Source organism: Capra hircus, assembly GCF_001704415.2.
Source record: "Capra hircus breed San Clemente chromosome X unlocalized genomic scaffold, ASM170441v1, whole genome shotgun sequence".
NCBI classification, from domain to species: Eukaryota; Metazoa; Chordata; class Mammalia; order Artiodactyla; family Bovidae; genus Capra; species Capra hircus.
In genome coordinates this window covers 6,692,571-6,702,965 of record NW_017189517.1, presented here as the reverse complement: position 1 = coordinate 6,702,965, position 10,395 = coordinate 6,692,571, and the positions used below count along the sequence as shown (strand labels likewise).

The 10,395-nt window shown below is 45.4% G+C and overlaps 1 long non-coding RNA gene across 1 annotated transcript; it reads left to right on the top strand.

The window, feature by feature from the left end:
• The first annotated feature begins 243 nt into the window (after window positions 1–243).
• On the top strand, window positions 244–3,235 carry LOC106503798. Its single transcript, XR_001297506.1, has 3 exons — window positions 244–279; window positions 2,164–2,199; window positions 3,008–3,235. It is a non-coding gene; the product is annotated as an uncharacterized LOC106503798 (long non-coding RNA).
• Window positions 3,236–10,395: the final 7,160 nt, after the last annotated feature.

Sequence of the window (10,395 nt, the reverse complement as noted above, 5' to 3'; positions counted from 1 at the left end):
CACTGGAAAGCAAGGCAATTTAGGTATGTTTTAGATCAGCGGCTTCACTGTTAAATTCCGCTCTTTGTTGAGCATGCGCTTTTTAGCATGTAATGTTTAATATGATTTTATGTTTGGAGAGGAATTTTGAGGATAATGCCAAGGCATTTTTTTCCTTTCCCTCCAGCTAATCCCTTCTTCACAGCACAGCTCATTTTCCAGCAGCCGCTGCAGCTCTTCCCCCCACCCTTTCAGTGCGACAACCTCCGAGCTGGTGGAGAGGCACAGCGAAGGCAGCTGGTAAGTAGCGGAGAAATCTTTTGTAACATAGATATCCGAAACGTGTTTTTTTTTTTTTTAAATAGCAAGCAACATGTTTTTATGGATCAAAATAATACAGAACTGTGGAGGAATTTCTGATTTTAATCCATGCATTGAGAAAATGGCTTAATTCAATTCTAAACATTCCATGGTCACTTTTCTAGTTTAAAGCTCGTTTCTGAAAAAGTGAATGAATTTTTAGAAGGAGGTATAGAAACTTCCCTCTTGTGATTCTGGTTAAGATAGTACCTCAAAGAGGACTCGTTGAAGATGTTATTGAAATGAGAAATTGCGTTTGGAATGCTATGGCAGCTTTAGGATGTTTGCATTAGATGTGATGAAATGGATGACGATCCACAATGTTCTAAGATCTGATTTCCTTTCACGGTATGGAGAGAGCATGAGAAAATTGTTATTTTGCAATGGAGAAAAGAATACCATGCCTCATTTTTTTTAATTAAGAAAATCATGTGACTGGATGTCTGTACAGGAGAGAAAATGAGAAGGAGGGCACCCTGTAATGTTCAGATTAATTGCTTCACATGAGAGATGAACGTGTGTTGAATGAGAAAGATTTAAATTTGGTTTTAGGATGAAACATCATGAAAGAGAAATAATGACTATTGTGACTGTGCCTTTATTTGGAAAATAATTAATTTGTATTTGTGGACATCAATTTCTACAGTAAAGACAATATGATCAGTGCTTCTTTCTTGGGAAAGGGATGTGAAAAAAAAGCAGATTCCTATCAACAAAGCTTTTATATTTATTTCTGAATCGTGCCTGAAAATGTTTACGCTTTAGTGTCTCCTTGTACCTGGAAATTGCTTTCGTACATACGTTTCTGCAAGAAAAAAAGAAAAAAATAAGCTGAAGTTCTGGGTCTTTTATTTCTTTGAAATTCAGATTGCTTTGTCAATAGGAAGCAAAGGAGGGAAAAGATAGATAAGTAGATTTTTTTGAGTTAGATGCCAAAATTAGCAGTCAGGGAGGAAAAGATAAGAATGAAATAGCTTTAAAGAAAGTTGGTAAGAGGGGCCATTTTTTCCAAGCTGAAAATGTCTGCTGGTGGCATGTTTTGCAGGAGGTGGTGGGGAGAGTGTGATGAAGCAATAGGAGGGAGGGGGGCTTCGAACAGAGCACTGCGGCAAAGAGGATGACTGACACATCCAGGGACACGTGACCATCCTCTGCTGTAGTGAAGAAAATTTTCCAGGAGTCCATCTTGTATAAGAAATTGTGTACCTACTAACATATAAATACTACTATAATCTTTACATAACACATCTTGAGTTTATCTGGTTTGCTCCACCGTTGATAAACATGGGCAGATTTACTCTTTGCTTTTTATTGTCTCTAATCCCAGACTTTCTTTTCCATACTCTCATCCCTTTTATAGCCCTTATTAAAATCAATCGTATTAAAATATCTTGCCGTCTTTCCCCTTTATTATAAAAATTCACATATTGGTCGTAGAAAATTGGGGAAAACCTAAAGATGCCTATACAAATTATCCATAATCCTATAACCAAGAGCTAATTGCTGTTAATATAGTCAGTCCCTCTTCTCTGAAACATGCAAATCTATGCATAAAATATGTATTTATATATAAAATGAAGATCCTACACACATATCCTTTTCAATCTGCTTTAATCACTAAGCAATATATTGAGAGAATTTCTCCATATTTTAAAATATCCCACAAGAATGTGATGTTTTGTGGATGCTTAATTTTCGATCATATAAGTGTTCCACTAAATGTCCAATTATTGAAAGTTTCTACGTGCAATTTTTGCTGTTATAATTTAAGGAATATTTTTCCATATAAACCTCAGTGAGCTTTTTTGTTTTGTTTTCTCCTAGGATAAATTCATAGCTGTGAAAGTCCTGGATCAAATGGTATGAACCAGTTTAAGGTTTCTCCCCTACCCCGCCAACCCCATACAATATCGCCTCATTTATTTATCATATGTGGTAAAAGCATTATTTTCCAGTTTATTTGCCTATTTATGTTTTATCATTTATGGTGAGTTTTCTTAAACGTGTTGTAGCTTTACATTTTTAGACATCCATAACTATCAAGTTTTGATTTTGTGATTTCTTTCTTTTATGAGTATATTCACCTGCATTTTTCCTAGTCATTTACCTGTTTCATTCTTTGCAATTAACTCTAATTCATCTAGAATTCATTTTGGCATATGATATGAAGTAGATCTAATTTTGTGTTTTTTCCAAATAGGTCACCAATTGTTTCAGCATCATTTATTGAATAATCCAACCTTCTTCCACTGATATGAGATGGCAAGAACTGTCCTCCCACTAGATAGGGTGTAGCTTTCCACAGGTCGGCCATTTTCTCTCTACCCAAGAAGGTTACATCCAACAATAGCACTGGTACCTTCTTGCAGCTTCTGACAGCTTTTTATACTATAGCCATGGTTGCTGATGCCTTTCTCAAATTCAGGGCACACACAGTTTAGGGCAGTGGTTTTCAAACAGGATTTAAACATTTTAAATAGTCAAAAATTATCTTTCTGAGGTGCGTTTTACAAGTGAAAATCGAGGAATCCTGATATATTAAACCACTGTTCCAGATGTGCAATTCCTCCTAGACACAGCTGGCAGCCTAATTGTGTAGTCAAACAATACTCCTGGGGTTAGTGTTATTCCTAAAGTTCCTCCTTCAACCTCTTTTTCTACTCTTCAGGTACTCGGAGAATTAAAGCTGACTGGACTCAGTTCCTGGAATTTTCTAGAATGGTAGAAGTGGAAAATGTAAGAAATGTATAAGGAACAAAAATAAATAATGTTTGCAGCCTGTTGCTGGCGGTAGTCTGATCTAGGGATTTAAAGGAGGCAGGATGAATCCCAATCCATGCCACCACTGCCACCATCTCTTATAGAGAGGGACATACCCCTGTGATTCGCCTCTTTTTACTGCAGGTGAAAGGCTCAAGGATAAACCACGGAGTCTTTTAGTGGGTGGTGGGTTAAATGTTTCTCAAAGAAATATTTGACTATTAAAATCACCTGCCACCCACTGTTGACCCTTGCCACCCCCACTCCCAACACAGTTTTCTCTATTGACTTCTGACTTGCTTCTAGCCTGTACTGATTCAGGAAGGAAAAAGGGGGGCTTGGGTGGAAGGATGCCTTGCCTGACCTTACTGCAAGGGGCTCCTTTGGCTCACAGCCGCAGCCCCAATCATTTCTAGATTTGCTGTATTATGCTATGATTTGTTTGTGACTGGAGGTTGGTTTCCATGGCAACGGCGGCTCACCAGGGCATGCGCATTCGCTCTTCCGCAGTGGCAGAATGCGGCTGTGGAGGCGAGGGAGGGGTCATGGGGGCTCCAGACGCTGAAGGTGTTATTTTGCTGTCCTGATGTCAGTTCTTCTGGGCTGAAATGCCACCATTATGGTATACAGAGCACTGAATTTTTTTTAACCCTCGGAAGGCTTTGAGCCACTCCCTTTTTCTTCCTTCTATATTACCTGCTCTCAGTATGTCCACCAGAGATCACGAAGTCTTCCCAGTCTTTGAAGCCACTCACCCACAAGAGGATATTATTCCTCAGGGCCCCCAGGGGATTCATAATGGTGTGGGCACAAGTAACAGACTGCCTTGTTTCAAACCTCCACCGGTGGCTGGTTGCATGTACCTGTGTACAATTTTACTTAATCTCTCTCTGCCTCAATTTCCTCAGATGGAAAATGGGGGTAATAATAGCACCTTTAGAACAGTGTCCAGTAATGATAATCAGTGTATAAGTGTTGGCTAGTATTCTTTGTAGATATTAAAGGAGACTTACCCTGAAACAGACTTGTGCTGCAGTGTACAAACTGACCCTCTAATGTCCCGTGGCCAAACAGCACAAGCACGGCAGTTACCCCTACAGCACAAAGACTCTTCCCTTTGCATGCGGAGAAGCACCAGGGCCACAAATGTGCCCCACAGCACACATTCCACTACATCACCCAGCCTCACCCAGAGGCACACGTGTCCTACCCGCAGCCAAAAGTCTCACTAAAGCATGCAGATCTGCGCTCCCTGTGACACAGAGAGACTCTATCCCAGACACAGAGACCATCACAGCCCCTCCGACTGTCCCCACATCGCACAGAGCCTTTCCCTGGCACATGTAGCCCACAGAACACAGATTCTTCCAAAACCAAGCATCTTCTCAAGGCCCAAAGACTCACTCCAGAGGTCACAGACACGCCCTCCTACCCACCAATATGCCCCACAACACAACACTCTCGCCACACAGCAGGGACTCAGTCCGTGGCACATAGGCACCACATGGAACAAAGGCTGTCCCCAGAGCGCCCAGATTTCTCTGATGCCCCACCCACTAAACCCATAGCTGAGGTCCTCTGCAGGGCGCAGACTCCACTTGCATCTCCCTGACCCAGCACACGGACTCCTCCCAAGGGAGAGGACTTTTCCCAGGGCACAGAGACGACCCGCAGAGCATGCAGGCCCTCCTCCGGGCACAGGACCTCGCCCCCCACCCAGGCACACAGCCTCCCCCATCCCAGAACACAGTTCACCGCACAGCTTGAAAACCCGCCCAGAGAGACACAGACTCCACTGACAGGTGAACTCCACAGCACGCAGACAAGCAGCACAGGACACAAGCCTGCCCCTACGGACACAGACGCAGCTCAAATCACACAGACTCACCCCGTGAAACACAGCCCACCGGCCCCCGACCCCGGCGGCTGACAGCACACGGAGTCTTCCGGACACACACAGATTCTCCTTTTGGCTGAAAGATGCTCCCCACAGCACACAGTATACTGTCTCCAGTATCTAGGCTCACCCCACAAACCCAGCTGTCTCCCCAGGACCCAGGCCCTCCCCCCGGGCACACAGACACTCTCTGACTCAGCGGACTGGCCCCAGGACACACAGCATCTCGGTAGGACACAGTCATGTCCACAGCACAAGGACGTGCCCTCACCACCTAGACCCTCCCCACAGCTCCAAGACTCAGCCCACGGCACCAAGATTAAATCCAGAGCACAGACTCACCCCACTGCACTTGGACAAGCTCACCCCATCACAGAGAGATGCAAAGACCATCTTAACATGTATCTCCCACCCCCTCGGACTATGGCACAACGTACGATCTTTCCCTCCAATGCACCTGTTGACTCCACAACAAACACAGTCACCACACAATGCAAACACTCACCCTATGGCACCCTCATGTGCCCTACAGCATCCAGAGCTCCTCCAAATATACACTTCTCCATAAGGCACACTGTGGCCTTGGATCAAGAAAGCCCCTGTCAAACTCTTTAGACACACTCTGTGATATATAGACACACCTCACAACTCAGAGCACTACTTCCCAGTGTGCAAACTGGCCCTACAGCAGACAGGCTTGTTCCACAACAGACACGCTCATGCCATGGCATCACCTCACTTTTCCCTGAAATGTTCAGATTCGCCCCTCAGTGCACAGTCACCTCACAACCTCGATACAACCTATGACAAAGCACAACCCTGCACTCAGTGATACACAGAGTCATGTCACGGGACACACTTGTCATGCAGATTCACTTCACTCAAACTGCACACCTTAGGGTAATTACACAGTGCACACACACCCACAAACACTCACCACCCTTTGCTCTACAACCTCTGGATTCACCCATCACACACAGATGGCTTTCACACCAAAGTCGGCCCAAGGAGGCCCAGAACTTCATCTAGATGCACAGATTCTCCCGTCAGCACACAGACTTGCTCCATGACACACACAAACACCACAGAACCCTGAGCCTCACCCCAGATACTCAGTCAAGCCTTTCAAGTCATAGATTTGCCCCATGACATAATCACACCGACAAAACTTAGAATTCACAGAAATGCCTGTGAACACATAGATTTCTCCCTCAATGCATAGAATTGCAACACAACACACATTTACCCTAAGATAGAAAACCTATAAAGCACATGAGCCTTCCCCAATATGTAGACACACAACACACTCTATTACCTGTGCAATGCCAAGATTTCCATCATAGTTTACAGATGTGCTTTACCAACCCATTGAGCTGAAGCCCTGGCCCTCAACACACACCACTTGTGTAATAGCTAAGAGCAAGGCCTCTGGACCCAGACTACTTGGGTTCCGAATCCAGATTCCACCCCTTTCTAATTGTGAACATTGGGTAAGTATATTTCTCTCTTCTTTGGTTTGCTCATTTGTAATACAAAGATAACAGCTGTACCTATTGAAAAGGGTTGTTGTGAGTATTGAATGGATTAGGATACGCTAAGCGCTTAATACAGTGCCTGGCACACAGGAACTGTTTCAGCTGTTAATGTAATTAACAATGTAATTGATAGTACCATTGCTAATGTGAAAAGGGTCAACCCCAGAACAGCTGGGAACATTACAGCACACAGATGCTTTGCCACAACAGCCACATACCCTACAGAGCACAGACAGGATCCTAAACCAGCCTGCTCGCCACACACAGAGCTTCATCACAGTTCAGAAGTGTGCTCTGTGATGCATGGGCTTGCTGCTTAATATACACACTCACCCCCACAGTATCCAGACCCACAACACAACACATGCACACACACATGCACCCTCCAACTCAGTGATGTGCCCTCTGTCACATGAACACACCCTACAATGCACAGAATTTGTCCCATCATGTGTGGATATAGCACAGAACTATGCTCCTAAGGTCATGCTCCTCAGTGAATAAGTCTTGTGCCTTGATTGTGACTCATCCCACAGCATACAGCATCACCCAGCTTGCCTCACGAGCACAGAGAACACTCCATAATATGTGTCACACCTCCCAGACCCCTCGGGTGCTTACTGTGTAAGCACTCAGCATTGTGTAACACACACCCTCACTCTGCAACACAGTGTCCTCAGCCCAAATGCACACCTGCCTCCAAGGCACCAGCATGCCCCAACAACACAAAGACACTTCCTGTAACATGAGCACAGCTAGGCCCCAGATATGCAGAGATATTGTACACTAACACACACACACACACACACACACACACACACACACACACACACACACACACACACACACCCTATGCAGAGGCGTCCTAAAATGCACAGACCCTCCTCCTCAATTAGCTTCCCAGGTGACACAGTGGTAAAGAATCTGCACACCAATGCAAGAGACACAAGAGACTGGGGTTCGATTCCTGGGTTGGGAAGATCCCCTGGAGTAGGTAATGGCAACCCACTCCAGTGTTCTGGCCTGGAAAATTCCATGGACAGAGGATCCTGGTGGGCTACAGTCCATAGGGTCACAAACAGTCGGACATGACTGAACAGGTACACATATTCCCTCCTTAATGACCTCGGAAAACCTGCAGACCCCTGCAACATAAATATGTTTCCCACAGCACACGTGGTCCCCTCATCACTCACAGAACTGCGTCACAATTACAGACTTCTCCTACATGACTCAGTCTAGGGCAGCAATACCCATCATCCAGGGACTAGATGTACAACATGTAAACACACCTTTCCAAATCGACACTCCTGCAAACACACAGGATTCTCTGACAGCTCACAAAATTGCATCACCGCATACCTGTCCTTTAAAGCACGAGCTCAGCACAGTGGCCACAGTCAGTGCAGTGGAAAGCCTTGCCACACAGGGCAAAACATTAGCATCTTTGCTTCCAAACTTGATATAAACAATGGCCCCTCTTCACAAGACCCATCCCGAAACTCAAGGAGAAACCTCACACACTTGGATGAATTTCTGCTCTCTGTAGGGGCTCTGCACCCTATACATATACCACCACACTGACACAAACCCCACAAGGTCCAGAGATATGCACATCCCCAAACAAAGGGGCGGTGTAGATTGTGGTTAAAACTTACTCTTAGGATTCAGACTGCCTGGCTTCCAAGACCATGTGTATTGATAACTAATCATGTGCCTTTGGAAAGGAGTCTAATGTCTCTGTGCCTTGTTTTTCCCAGGTATAAATTGGGAGTAATAATGGTACCTACTTATTAGGGCTGTCAAGAAGAATAAATGCGTGACTGCTTATAACGTGTTTAGAAGAGTGCCTGGCACAGAATTAGTGTACGGATGTTAGCAGATCTGGTTATTGTTGTTATTGTTGCTTCTACACGTGCAACTGGACCATAATGGTACAACTCGATCTAAAATAATTCAAATAACACACACCATGCAGCCCAGAATCCCATCACAGCTCACTCCCACCACCCTTTCCTTACAATTTCCCTGTCGACTGCAGTTAGCCCGCAACACTGGGAAGCACCTGCTGTGCAGTCTCTAACACTTAGATGCATCACACAACACACATGGCAGTGCACAAACACACCCGTGGTACATGAACCCATCCATGCAAACATTCATCCCGTTGAACTAAATGCGCCTTGTCATACACACACACACACACACACACACACACACACACACGGGGTCCACAACACACATACCACAGAACACATTGGCCCCACAACACAGAGAACTCACTTTAAAATCCCTAGAAACAATCCATAACACATAGACTTCTCTAATGGAGAGCTGATCCATATCGACATGCCTTATAGCATACAGACTTGATTTCGCTGCAGACTTTTCCCACAAATTAGAGAATGGCATCATGACACACCATCTTGTCCCACTGCGCAGTCTAGTCTCCAAAACCCTAGGTGTCTTCCACAGGGTATGGACATCCACACAACCCACAGCCCCCCCAAGGGAACAGAATTACATCACAGTGCAAGGGCCCCAAACACCTTTAGCTGTGTCCACCTAGTCCTCCAATAGATATGCAAGGCCCAGAGCCCTCAAATACGACCTGTGACTAGTAATGCAAATGTCCGCCTGCCTAACTCACACTCACATCAGAACATCTGGAGGGAACTTACTGCTGACAGACCACCCCATGCTGCGCAGCCATGCCTCACAACATACAGATATTCATCTTGAAGTATAGACACAACCCCAACCCACACAACCCACTCCATAATGCACAGACTGACAACAGTGTAAGACGTGCTCCACAAACACCTGTCTGTCATGTTGTACACACCTTCATCACATAGCACCATCATGCCAAGTATAAAGCCCAACAAAGGGACATCCCTGGTGGTTAAGACTCTGCACTTCTACCGCAAGGGCATGAGTTCAGTTCCTGGTCAGGGAAGTAATATCCCACATGTCCACAGTGTGGCCTAAAAACAACCCCAACAAAGCACAAGTAAACCCCTCAGTGCATAGACCTGCCTCATAACAAAAGGCAGCCCGTGCATGGGCTGGGATCACCATGCACACCCTCACTCTACAAACCTTGTTTGCTCCTCAGTCACTCCACAATGAAAACACTAGACCCACAACACCCAGGCTCACTGCAAAGAGTTTCCCCAGCACAGAGGAGGCCCTATAATGTGCCGGTATGCTCCCTTACCTCCCAGGCTTGCCCAACCAAACCGTGCAAGGCATACATTACACACCAGTCTGGATAGATGGTAGAACACCTTGTATACAATGCAGACATGCCTGATAACATACTTCGTTCCCTGCAGTGCACAGACTTACCTACAGAGCACACGCTCATCCCCCTACGCAAAGGCACATCCTAGAGCATACAGACATGGGCCACAACATCCAGGACAATCCCACAATGCCCAGATTCACTTCACAGTACCATTAAACCCTGTATCCTTAATGCAGACAGAAATGCACAGCACACAGACTTGCCTTCAAAACACAAAGCTGTACAACAGAGAACAGATGTGGCCTAGAACCGACACGTGGTGCCCAACACATACACACACACCCCACACCTTGCTGGGCAGACACCTGGCTTACAGGGAAAACAGGAGCAGGAACAAAGTACCAAGACCTGTCACACGCAGCACAAAGGCACACCCTGCAATGCTTATCCACAACCCATTACAAGGACTCACCCCACCACTCTGAGCTCAGCACACAGTATACAGAATTGCAAAAACCCAACAGGCAGATACAAATATGAAACCCAGACTCTTCTCAGAAAGCACAGAATCGTGTCACAAAGCCCTGATACGCCGTACGGTGCAGTGTCAAGTC